Source organism: Lepisosteus oculatus, unplaced genomic scaffold (genome assembly GCF_040954835.1).
Source record: "Lepisosteus oculatus isolate fLepOcu1 unplaced genomic scaffold, fLepOcu1.hap2 HAP2_SCAFFOLD_62, whole genome shotgun sequence".
NCBI lineage: Eukaryota > Metazoa > Chordata > Actinopteri > Semionotiformes > Lepisosteidae > Lepisosteus > Lepisosteus oculatus.
The window spans coordinates 514,002-527,429 of NW_027168171.1; the positions used below are offsets into that span (position 1 = coordinate 514,002).

The following is a 13,428-nucleotide window of genomic DNA, read 5'->3' on the forward strand; positions in this document are numbered from 1 at the left end:
AAACCAAACAGATCTTATCAAGAGGTTTATCAGAATACAAAAGGTATATATTCAGTCAGTTACAAAGAGTTACATATATCAAGAGGACATATGTTCAGTATATCATTCATTTAGACCGTTTTGTAAATGAACTTGGTTATAACTTCTACATTGGATACTCAAAACAAGTACATAACTCTTAGGAATTAAATTGGTATCAACTGGTTGGGATGACAATTGAATTCTCGAGCTGTAATGCATTGAAGTTGAATACTCATCCAATCTCTGGGGATTCAGATCTCCTGCGGACTCAAAGAAGCAGTTGCAGGCTTGTTGCTGTCCAATCCGCGCTGTCTGGCTTGGTGCCAGGTTGTGCTGTGCGGTTTGCGACAGTGCGCTGCTGATGCTCACTGACCGGCTAGTTAGTGTTGGCTTTAACTAGCAAAGTTTATGCACAGCAGAAAAGATGACTGTGGGTCCCAGCAGGTCAGGAAGAGGACCGGTTCGTTCCTGATGAAGCGCTTGTTCTGATTAGTGATTCAGCTGTCCACAGTTCCGACCTGTTCACGAGGCTTGCTGCTGATGCTAACCTCGGGTGGATCCTCTGGTTACTCGTGGCAACCTCCACTCTCGACTCTTAGAACAGAGGAAAGTACTGGCACTCGGACACACTGGCCGTTCCGTGGTTGTCCGGGCTGAGTCTCAGGATGGTCAGGAGGCGTGCTGTGAGAATGTCCTGCCCTTGGGAGCCTTCTGCTCCTGGGCCGTCCTGCCATGGAATTGTCTTGCACCCCTGGAATTCTCCTTAGAATTCTCCTACTGGAATAGTCCTACTAGTTCTCCTGCACATTGTCTATTGTTTGTTTGTACATTGTCTTGATGCACTGGTTGCACTTTGTTTTGTTTTTTACACTTGTTTTACAATCGAGAGACTTTCTGTAAGTAAGAATTCCATTGTACCAGTACCGGTTACATATGGCAATAAAGTTCAAGTTCAAGTTCAAGTTCTCCAGGCTCTCTGTTGCCTGTTTTTACCTGGAGGAACTTTGGCTTGTCATTGGCTGAAAGTTTAATGGGCATCAGAGTCCCACATGGGTTACATTGCCCTACCAGTCCCTGACTGGTTGATCAAGGTGAGATATGAGTCACTTACTCCTGACACCTAGGAATGCAATCCAGATGTCCATCTGGCACTCCCTAGACAGATAGGCGCCAATGGATGACCATTGATCATGATAGCCAGGCTTAGCTAAGTGCATCCCCATTTGGGAGCTGTCCCTTATCAAAAGAAAACATCTTTAAATCAGCCTGCATGAATAGTTTCTCTGTGGCTGCACCACAGAGATGAAGAGAGAGATGGGGCCTCATTTGGGAAAGCACAGCAACACTTATTTCTGTCTTATTAACAAGCATTGCCTCTACATATCCCCCCTTTTTGAAGGTCACGAGGTCCTGAGACATTGTTGCCTTCAAAACAAAACAGAGTTAAGTGATGTCCCCTGTCATTAGAACATTAACCTTAAATGTCCACATTTCTCCTCGAGAATTCATACCGGAACCAGCATTGGGAACAAACAGGATGAAAAACATCTGGAGTATGTATAAACACGGTAGGAGACATCATCTCAGTCTAGGCATTACAAATCAGGAAGTTCACTGTCAGTATCTGATACCTCTGTAGGCAGATATTTGGGGAAGAAGTAACTTCCTTTCTTTTGAAATGCTAACTTTGACTCATTTGTGCTACCCGGAGTACATCTTGATGTAAGAGTACTGCATTCAGAGTACATTGTCAGCCATGATCCAGCTTCCCAGCAGCAGTGTTACAATAACACCGGTTCCTGTTCCCAGCCCCCCTGATGAACCATGACACCTGTGTTGGGCACCTGCCAGGGTGGTTTGGAGGTTTGTTCCATTAAAGCAAACTAACTACCTGTACCTCCTGAGGGCTTACTGTTTCTTGGATTTCTATCCAATTCAATAGTGTGGCACCTGAAGGCATCCACGACCTCAAGTTTGGTCTTATGTTGTCTGGTTCCAGACCGTACAGTGTCAAGTTACCATGCTGTACTATGGCCTCCTTGGGGCCAGTAGCACGCAAACCTATCAGAAATAGCAAACACACAACAGTGGCGGCAGCAATCAGTCCTCCCAAAAGTCTTTTCGGGTGGCTGATCCCAGTCATCTCCTTCTGAGTGACTGTTGCCTTTCTAAGTTGGCGCAGCATGTACATGGTCTCTTTCTCAGTATGCCATGTGGCATCTTGGGCACCAACATCCTGGAAATCTGAGGAGATCTGACGCAGCTGCTGATGCTGCTCCTCCATTTCCAGGACATCTGCTTTTTCGATTTGTTCATGCCTGTGCTCTAGGAACCATGCAGGGGGTGGTGCAGCGGTGGAGCATGCCTGACCCTTGGCTTAGTGGTCATCTGGAGCACCTGAGGGATCTGGGATTGTTACTCCATTCTCACTGTTCAGGTCCACCCTGCACACTTCCTGATTGAGGAATCCCTCTATCGGCATGTTTACAATCGTTCGCTGGGCGTGGGTGTAGGACACCTGCTCGCTCCCCCCTTCCCTCTCTAGGGGTTCAGGGAGCTGCCCCAGCACTGGGATAGCTAGTTCACTGTCTTTGAACTCACCATCACCCACCAGGCCCATGTCAGTGCAGGCGGGGATTCTGACACCCCCCTTTTCCATGTTCTGCACTAACAGTCAGGTGGCTTGCCCATCCAGCTCCAGTGGTTGGTGCTGAACCACTGTTGGTCAGACTCAGACTGACAAACTGAGCTGGTGGCTGTAAGAAAACCGGCTCGGCTTTCATTCCCTGTCCCTTCTGGGGGACTGGGTGTATTGGCAACCCTGCCGTTGAGGCAGGAACAATCAGGTCAATCTCACTCACTACCTGGTAGTTGTGAGAAATAATGTTACCTGACTGCAGGTTCCCTGGGTCACAGCAGAGGGAATCGGCATCTGGGATCAGGTGTGTCCACAGCGCAGTAGTCTCAGCGTCCAGCTGAACCTCCTGTCTAACCTGTGAATGTTGCTCCAGGGGATTTCTTTATTTATGTCTTTATTTAGTGGTTTCATTAGTGACAAAGGCTAAACTTTCTTGGAAAAATGTCTTTTATGTAAACCATGTTTGCTATTAATTCATTTAGGACTAGAATATGTTCATTTTCTTCCAATAAAAGAAGGGTTCCATTCGCCATAGTCGGGTTGACATTAGAAGCTTGCCACGCCCGGACTGTAACACCATCGCATTAGCATGTTAAAGCGATTTCGTTGAGGAGCCTGGCTTTCTTAACTAGTAAGTACTGTACTTCCTTGGTTTTTGAGGGGGGAAGGTGTCTTTCGCTGGAAATCTGGTCCCCTTCTACTGTGAAAATACCTGTGAAACCGGTTTAATCCGTCACAGCCAGCACTCCCGCTGGCCACCCACGTGTTATGCTCTTCATTAATGTCTAAGCCGGAACACATCATTATATCTCATTTTGTATTTCTTTAAAAAAAATCGTTTGCCCAGCCTAACAGTATTGTTGTTATTGTTTTTATCCTGTAAAGCGCTTTGAGGAGCCAGCTTTTAAGGCGCCATATACAATAAAGTTCATTATTATTACTATTGTTAAATTGCTGGACAGAGAGGTGAACATTATTACACGGAAGACAAAGATAGCGATTTATGTGTGGATGCTGCACATTGGTGGGGAGTCCCCATTGCCTGTAAAGCACTTTGAGTGGAGTGTCCAGAAAAGCGCTATATAAATGTAAGCAATTATTATTATGATTATTATTATTATGATTATTATTATTATTATTATTATTATTACGTTGCATTGTGCATTGTGCTGCTGTAATACAGTTTTAAATAATTAAAAGTCTAAACAGTATCAGCTTTATTTATGGGTTTTAAATCAATATAAATGTTTATATTGTAACGCCTAGGTGACTATTCATTGTTATTAAAATGACTTAAATTTGATCATGTTATGATAATTAGAAATATAAATTTGTTTGGTGCGAGTGAAGTTTTATTTAATCTCTGAGCCAGGGAAACATTGTATTTTTTTAAAAAAATGTTTATTAAAAAAAAAAAGTAACGGCTCCAGCAGGATTCAAACACACAACATGTGATGTAGGAGTCAGGAAGCTAACCCACAGCACCACCAGCAAGGTCACACAAAGAGTGTCGAAAAAGCCCTACGAAACATTATGTAACAATTCTTGTGTTGCGGTACATGAGTATAATTATATCGTTATTAATTTCTTTAAATACGCGATTCCATATTATATTCCCTTTTAATCAAATTCTTGTACCGGAGCTTGTTGACTCCAGTATCACGTTAGTTAAAGACTTCGATGCTTAAAATGTTTAGGGAGAAATGGAATACTGGTGTGTATGTTTTCTTTAAAGTACCGAGACCAGCCATATACTGTATGTTTAAGTTCCAAAATTAATATCGTTTATGGCCTTCACACGTGTTACAGTATGCTCCTATTCTTTTTATGCTCAGGTACTAAGATTTCCCTTCAGTGGTAAAATTCCATATAAATATTCAATGCTTAAACGGGCACAGTAAAGACATTAAATATACATGTACATATACATACTGTATACAGTACAGTTTGCATACAGTAATATGTTTATGTTCCTAAATCAATCTCTTTTATGAGCATGTGAAAGGCATGGTGAATCGGAGATTCTCAAAAATTACTGTACTTTGCATGATTGGAAACAAATGCGTGATTGCGAAATGCTGTGGTGTTACTTTTACAAAGACGGTCAATGAAAAAAAGAATGTGGACCAGGGCACTACTTTGAGTTTACAGCTTGTCCAAGGTCATTCATTATTAATACTATTAGTAATATCTTCGTTAAAGACTTTGATGGCGACAGCTCAAACATGAGAGGTTGAGCTTTATTAGCTCCACCTTGCAGAAATTCCGGATACTATTATTTTAATTGCGGTTTTATAGGAGAATTTACGGTAACTCGTGGTAGACTGCGTAAAGCGCACCGCAAAATAATGTGGTATCGCCCGCTTGTTTTGAATAGCTGCATCTGTACGCCCCGTGTCTCAACGGTAGGACGGAGTCAAATACTGCCTCGACACGTAACAGCGTTATATTAAACCGCAGGACTTTAGGGCTGTTTTGTTTGAATGTTCAAGGCATTGGTAAGAGCGTAGGTCAAGGGCCATTGGTGCATCTCCTGTAACTGGAGTAAAAATGCTATTCAAAGTGCAGTGACTAAAATCGTCATCCACATGTCTCCGTTGTTGATTGCTTTCTGTCTAAGAACGTTCTGTTTTCATGTCCGAACGGGGAGACTTTATCATTCCAACTTGAAGCCATCCTTAAGTCCTCTGAGGTGTGTGTGTGTGTGCTTGCACGTATGGCGTAAAAGGTTTCTTAAACGGAGAGCGAACTTGAAAAAAGTTGCCTCCGCCGCCGCCGCCGCCTCGCACTCCCTGTTCGATTGTAGCAAGAAGGCAGCGGCCGTGGCGCTCGCTGTAGTCGTGGCCGAGTGGTTAAGGTGACGGACTTGAAATCCGTTGGGGTCTCCCCGCGCAGGTTCAAATCCTGCCGACTACGGCGTCCTTTGCATTTGGTTGCGTGCGTGCGTGTAAAAGGACCAGCGCCGTTTCGTTTTCGCTGGGACCTTTAACACTCTAAATCGTCTGGACCCGCAGCCTGTGAAATCGATTCTTCAGCACCCACGAAGGACGCTTTGCAGCTGGACACAGATACCGATGCTTTTCTGCAACGAGCTTTCCAGCTGAATTTTCTCGGCAGCTCCCTACTGAACCTGTTCTCCATTGCAACATAGCGGAGGCTCGTCACATCTATAGCAAGGCTGTGTAGGACCGCATACGCCACAGTGACTTGTACACAGACCACATGAAAGGCAAGCAAAATACAATTTTAAAATTCCAAAGACTCACAAGGTCAGAGGAACAGCGATGATCTGAACTGATCTGTTACAGAAGTCTAGGTTGACCTTTTAGAGCTGTAATTGCATTTTTGTTTAATAGAAGATCAAATCTACTCGCATGTACCAGCACCTTACAGTTTATTGATGTTAATTCTGTTTAAGTAATAAGATTGCTAACGATGTTGGACTTTAGCCGGTGTTTTTTAGAACAAATTGCTTACACTTCTGTAAGGAATACGCAGTACGTGCCTTTGTCAGTCATTGCTCACCATACCTGTAACTTTCTTATCTAACTCACTTCCTCAAATGGTGAAGGTCCACAAACATAAATGAAAAAAAATCCCTTGTTGTAGATGAGGTGCACAAAAAAGCAGCCCCTGATAGTGTATAACACATTTATACTATTGCAGAGACACATGTAACATATATATATATACTGTTTATATATATGAAACAGAAATAGAAACAGAAACAGGAATCGCTTACACACCTGGAGAATCTCTGTAGGAATATCTAGCATTTATCAATGGAAATAAAAGCTGCTTTAATACAGTGCATGTTCAAACTCAAACCCTCAGCTGCTGTTCTTGTTTGTTTTGGGACAAATTGCAACTGAGCATCGCATGAGCCGTTACGTACCCTTATCTGTTAGGGAATTTCAAGGGAGGAGTTAGGTCAGAATGGGTAGGCTGCAAAACAACAAGTAAAGATTTATTCCAAGATGAAACGTTGTGGCGGTTTTCTTATCTTTTCAGCATGGACTAAACTTTTACGTGTTCCTTATATGCTATATATGTATATATTAGCACCAATGTCGTTCTTAAAAACTAACATGAAATTGTCAGGGACATTCAGCTATATACAAAGACGAGACAGACAAACTAATAATTCTATATTAACGTGGCCTACATATTGACGCAATGATCGAACTAACTGACATGTTCTGATTCAGATTCCCTGCAGTTTATGCCAATTAGAACAATAGCAATGCTGAGTCCTCCCCACCCTACCGAGCACAAATTCAGCTGCTCTCCAGTTCTGTTCTGCATGTTTTTTCATTGCAATTGAGCTCGGAGCTGGAGATGATCTCCATACAGTTCTGTGTTAACTAGCCCGCACTTGCGTGCTAATTTACGGGTTGTGGCAAATGCTTTTCTATAGTTCATATACATGACAGCAACCTGTTACCGAGGAACCTGAGAGGTTTAAAAGCCACACGAGCCAAGCAGGATTCGAACCTACAATCTTCTGATCCGAAGTCAGATGCATTATCCATTACGCCACTGGCCCATAGAACATGTGCTTGCACTCCACCACAGAGAGCTCTACACTGCTACTAGTAGTACACTTCCCCATCTAAATTTTCACAGCAAGAAACTTGTGTTTCCTACTATTTTTATCAGGTTTAAAATATCATCTCCTTAAAAAAGAAAAAGTGTTGATGTGTCGTGCTGAAATTCCGATTGATTTTGAATTCAAAGAAAAAAGGTTTTCTTCCAAAACACCATGAAATTGTCACATCTTGCAGACAATAGGTGTATTCCATGTTGAAAAGAGAAGAAAGAAAACCATGGAGCCTTTTACAGGTGTGAGGCTTCTTCAGGTGTGAGAAGACCTCACAGCCGAAACACTGTGTTTCCGTTCTTCTCTTTTCAGCATGCAATAAACCTATTACTTGTTCCTTTGCAGCCGAGGCATGCTGACGTAGCTACCCAGCTGAACATCTTGCAGACTCTACAGTACTTCTCTCCTGTAGAAGTAAAGCAGGGCTTGCTGGGTGAGCTTTTGCTCCGGTAAATTAGGTCACGTGTCATGTTAAATCACTTCTTCTAAACACAACATTTGCTGGTGCTAGCTTTCCCCATGAAAAGAGACATTTCCCTTACAGTACATGACATATCGTTTTTATTCTATCAATAAGTATAGAAATTAAAAGAAAAAATGGTGTCGCCAAAGAATGGGAGGTGTCAAGGGCATTGAGCTCCTTGGACATGAAAAGTGCCCGATAAATGCCATTTCTCATCATTTCTCTTGGCGTCAGTTCTGCTATTAAATGGGACGGAGGCAACGGGCTCAGAGAGCAGGTTAAGTGCACACCGAACACAGATGTGTCCAAGTGTCTGTAAAAGGGCGGTGCTCTGCTGGCGCTGTTCCCTAGTGGCTTAAAGTGCCTGCCTAGTAAGCAGGCGATCCTGGGTCTGAATACCAGCGGTGCCTCTCTCCGTGTCTTGTTGTGCCGAATGTCTCATTTCAGACAAACATGTACAGCTTGGTTCAGTTTAATGCAAGAATTCATTTCCTTTCTGGAATAACTTGTTTTTGAAGAAATCCATACAGCTTGTGAAAGATGAAATCCATTTCTTGGTTGTCAGTGGAAAAAGATTGCCGGCTGCAAGAAGTGCAAGTGATTGTTTTCTTTGACCATAAACCTGCAAATGTAGGGAGCTCAAGCGGCCGTCAGTCTCTGTGGTGCAATCGGTTAGCGCATTCGGCTATTAACCGGAAGGTTGGTGGTTCAAGCCCACCCAGGGACGCATGTCTCAGTTTTTCCAATGTAAACATCATCACCGCTAAAGAAAATGGCGCAGAAGGCTCCACAGTCGAAACGTTGTGCTTCTTTTCTTCTCTTTTCAGCATGGAGCAAACCTTTGCTTGATCCTTTGCAGCCTACGCATGCTGACACAGCTACCTTTCTCTTAACGCGCCTCAATCATTATTCACCAAAACCATCAGCAGAATGTGTCGCCTTTGTGGTGATGTCACTCCTCTGCTTCACAAATGTCCTTAGTGACGGACCATTTCTTTCTGCCATTTTTCCGGAGCGGTTATTGATTGCTCCATCATTTCCCTCATACTTTCCATCCCTAGATTGAAAAAAAAAAACAGAAACAGGCTGACAGGACGACAATCAAATTGCAAAAACTCATCAAAGCACTCGATAGAGTATTTGAATCCACAAGTAGCTACGAGCAACTTTGTCCTGGCTTGCATGAAAGTCGGAAAATGTCAAAAAGAAAAAGATGGTGGCTTTTTCATATTCGTTCTTTTATTTTTAGTTTGTTGCTTCTTCTGTCCATTGTCCTCCTGCCTGGCTCTTGACCTGTGACTGTTTGAACGCACACAGTAGACTTTCATGCAGGGGATTTGTCCTGAGCCTCTGTGAAAGACCCACCCACCCCCATAAATAACTGCTCTAGAAACACATGAATGCAAAACTAAACCACAGCTTAAAGAGGAGCTTGTCATGACCGCCAGGCAGTTAAGACCAACTCTTAAGCAATCTAATCAGCACCAGCAGCGGGTGATTATTAACAAACGCCGCCGCACGAGTTAACCCACCTGCACACACTCCACCGTGCGGTACGCAGTGCTATTTTTACCATCTTTACCTGCTTCCCGCTGGTATTGAGTCTACTCCTTGAGAGCTCTACCTGGCGTTTTTTCCATTACTTCTTTTATTCTGGATATTGGACTCCCCTTCTGCCTTTTCGACTTTGGACCTCACCTCTCACCTTGGACTGTTTGCCACCAGTGTACTCCCTGGATTACAACTTACCTTACGCCTCTTGACCACGGAACAAAGCAAAGCAGAGCAAAACAAAAAGAACAAACGAAAACCCTCACGTCCCGCACTTGCATATAATGCCGTTACGTGCCCAAGCAGTATTGTACGTCATCCTGGCACTGCACCCCGGGGCGTACGGTATATGGGAACGAGCACACGCCACGAATCGTCTCAAATCACTCCCTACAGCTGTAAGGCGCCTTGAAGCATGCACCCCCAACATTCTTCTTTGCGCATCTGTGAAAGGTAAACTCTTGAGCAAACTCTGAACCAGCTCAAAGGAAACTAATCCGATTAGACGTTACTTTGACTCATCCTTTAAGGGACCCTTGTTAATTGGAGAAATCAATGATTTTGAATGAATTCTGTATGCGTTAAAAGACAGCTATACACTGAAAACATGCAGGACACTTCTCATGATGTTTCCCGAGCCGAAACACAGTGCGTTTTTAAAAGCCATCTGACAAAGCCCGCCCACTGAAAACTGCAGCAGATCGTGTAAAGACGTTCAACTTTGTAACTACTGCACGCACAGGAAGCAGAATAAATTCCTCTTTTCCGGTTTTATTTATGCGAACCATAAATAAACCAAATAAACCAAGTTGCAAGAGGCCCGCACCCACAGCACAAATTGCGCAGCCTAGGCCACCTCCTCGCCCCGCACGCCACCGCCTCCTGCTGGGCCCACTCTTTCGCACACTCACACGCCACACTAACACTCAAAAGTGTGGGCAAAACGAGAAAACGAGCGCGCCGTTTCCTACACATCTGCAGTCGCCATTGCGCATTCGCAGCATGTCCCGGGATGCAATTCGGCCTCATTTGCATAACTCCAGACCGGCAGATCGCCACGCAAGCTCGCGACGTGCGCCTGCCACACACCGAACAAACCTTTTCAGCAATTTCCAAAAAACGGGCCTGCTCGCCTGCCCACAAGGCTCCGTCTCTTACCTGCTCTCCAGAGCCTGCTGCCTTCTGTGCTTTTCTCTCGGCACCGCTGCAGCGCACACAACTCCTGCAGCGGGAGGTGGGAGAAAGTTCCCGCGCTCCGCCGCAGGGAAGGCTCGCTCCGTGCGCACACGTCCTTTCGATGCCAGTCCAACAGTTGCTCTGCATTAGCTGCGTCGGGGCTCCGGCGTGTCGCACCTCACCTCACCTCACCTCACCTCACACTGCCCCCTCCTTGAATGTCTGGCGCTGGGCATGCCCCGCTCTCCTCCGCCTTATCTTATCGCGTGTGAGCACCGACAATGGCCACAATGCCGGGGAATGGCACCTGTAAATTAATTATCTTCTCTTGCAGCCTGAGATCATGTCCTTCTTTTGGCTCCCTCCAGTTCTGATAAAAAATCTCACTCTTAGATGTGTTAATTTTTGCAGAGGAAGCCAAAGAGAACCGATCACAGCACTGCAGAGCTCTGCTAATTGAGGCATTGTCAGAGAGGAGTAGGGTGACGTCATCCATGTATAGAGATGTCTTTACCTCTCCTCCCCCACTTCCAGGCACTGGTATCCCATTAATGGCCTGATCCTGGCGCAAGGCACAGGCTAAGGGCTCCATAGCCAAAACGAATAACAAGGGGGATAATGGGCAGCCCTGCCTCACCCCTGAACAGACTTCAAAGGGGCGTGATCTATTGCCATTAACCATTACTCTGCTGTTGCTACCTGTGTACAGCAGGTTAATCCACTTTCTCATGATGGGGCCAAACTTCATGTGCTCAAGTACCGATGTAAAGTACTGCCGGTTTAGGAGGTCAAAGGCCTTTTCTAGGTCTACACCTAAAATGCACAGAGGGAGGGAGCGATCCTCAGAGTACAGACAGACATCCCTCAACAAGGCCAGGTTGTCGCTCATCAGGCGTCCTGCTATCCCACAAGTCTGTTCTTTCCCTACCAGTGAGGCCACTACATTTTGTAGGCGCAGGAAAAGGGCTTTGGACAGGATCTTAGTGTCCACGCCTAACAGGCTGAGGGGTCTCCAGTTCTTTATGTCATTCTTTGCTCCTTTCTTAAACAAGAGAGAGATAGTGCCTTCTCTTAAGGAGTCAGGCAGCAATTCTGTCTTATAGCTTTCCTCGAATAGGAGCTGTAGCGGATCCTGAAGCAGATCCCAAAAGGTGCAATAAAATTCTTTAGGGAGCCCGTCAGCACCCGGAGTTTTCCCCTTCTGTAAGCTCTCCATAGCCTGTCTCAGCTCTTCTACTGTCAAATCCCTCTCAAGTACTTCCCTATCTTCTTCACTCAAAACGTTTTCTAGCTTTGAGGTAAAAAAATGAATTTCTTCATCCTTTAACTCTGTAGAGCTGCACAGTCTTGAGTAGAAGGCCTCGGTGCAGGAGAGGATAGCACTCGGCTCTGTTCTCTCTCGTCCCTCCTCATCAACTACACTTTCCATGACAGACTTGGAGCCTACCACTTTCCTGAAAAAGAAGCGAGTACACTTCTTATTTTCTTCCAAGAACTGCACTCTGCTTCTTAACAGCACTCCTCGACTACTTTCAACGGCTATGCTCCGGATATCCTTTTTTAAAAGGGTGATATCCTCGAGCACATCGAAGCCACTGTGCAGCATCGTGTAGAGACGCTGCAGCTGCCTCTGTTTCCTGGCTAGCACTCCTCTCCGTCTGGCAGCAGCCTTCCTTCCCTCAGCCATGAAAAAGGCCTTTGTCCTCATCTTCACCTCCTCCCACCACTCTCCTACTGACCCGTACAGACACTGCAAGGACAGCCACTGTGATAGTTTCTCCTTGTAGCGGGATACTACCCCCTCGTTCTCTAGCAGCTTTGTGTTGAGTTTCCAGAGGCCTGGGCCAAAGACAGTCCCGCCCTGGAGTTCCACTCTACACCCTAAAGCCTGATGATCTGAGAAGAAGACAGGCTGAAGAGTGACCCCAACAGCTTTCACTCTCTCTGAGACAAAGCAATAGTCAATTCTGGAGCTGCTATTCCTCCCTGACCATGTATATCCTGCTGTTGTGGGATATATACATCTATATGTGTCTGAGAGTTTAAAGTCTTGAACTAAGTTTTGCAGGGCCAGTGAGCTGGAATCCAATTTTATCGGAGAGCTAGACTGCCTGTCTGTGTGCTCTAAGATACAATTAAAATCCCCTCCCACTATCACGTCTGTGTTACTTAACAATAGGGGAGAGAGTGCCTTGAGTAGCTCCACCCTTCCTCCCACGTCAGTAGGACAATACACATTGATTAGCCGCAGGTTAACGGTGCCCCATTCCACATTCACACACAGCAACCTGCCATCTATGACCCTCTGAATACTTTTCAATTTGAAAGCCCATCCTTTGAAAAGAATGGCCACGCCAGAGGCTCTGTTGTTATTGTCCCCTGACCAAACAGAAGGCCCTTTATCCCACCTATCTTCAAAGCTTTTATACCTCTCTTGATAGGCTAAAGCACACTCCTGCAACATCAACACATCTCCCTCTCTCTGCTGGAGGTAATCAAAGACACACTGGCATTTAACTCTGTCATTGATACCTCTGGTGTTAAGAGAAATTATGTTTAGAGCCATATTACATAAGAAAGTGGAACCAGTCTTTACAAAACACATTTCTCTTCGGTCTCACCAGTTACCTTCTTCTTTTTCTTTTTCTTCTTACCAATTTCCTGCCAGCCATCCTCTGAATGAGCCTTCATCAGGGTGGCAGCAGTAAAAGCATTCACGGAGTCCATTTCAAGGAAGGGGGTAGAAGGAGGGGTGGAGGGGTTCCAGCTGTCCCCATCGCCATGCTCTCCTTCCTCCTCGCTCGGGGAGAAAACAGAGTCATTTTTCCTTTTCCTCAAGTCCAGCTCCTGGGAGCACTGAGGGGAAAGGGGTGGAGCCGATGCACCAGTCTCCTCTTCCCCCTCACCAACCAGCTGTTGCAGATCCTCCGTGATGGACTGGATGGAGGAGAGGAGGGCATCTGTAGCACTTGCAGAGTC

At 45.2% G+C, this 13,428-nt stretch overlaps 3 non-coding genes across 3 annotated transcripts; 2 read left to right on the plus strand and 1 right to left on the minus strand.

Moving 5' to 3' along the window:
- The first annotated feature begins 5,493 nt into the window (after positions 1-5,493).
- On the plus strand, positions 5,494-5,575 carry trnas-uga (transfer RNA serine (anticodon UGA)). Its single transcript has one exon. It is a non-coding gene; the product is annotated as a tRNA-Ser (tRNA).
- Positions 5,576-7,132: 1,557 nt separating this feature from the next.
- Positions 7,133-7,205, minus strand: trnar-ucg (transfer RNA arginine (anticodon UCG)). The gene has a single exon. It is a non-coding gene; the product is annotated as a tRNA-Arg (tRNA).
- Positions 7,206-8,375: 1,170 nt separating this feature from the next.
- On the plus strand, positions 8,376-8,449 carry trnan-auu (transfer RNA asparagine (anticodon AUU)). The gene has a single exon. It is a non-coding gene; the product is annotated as a tRNA-Asn (tRNA).
- Positions 8,450-13,428: the final 4,979 nt, after the last annotated feature.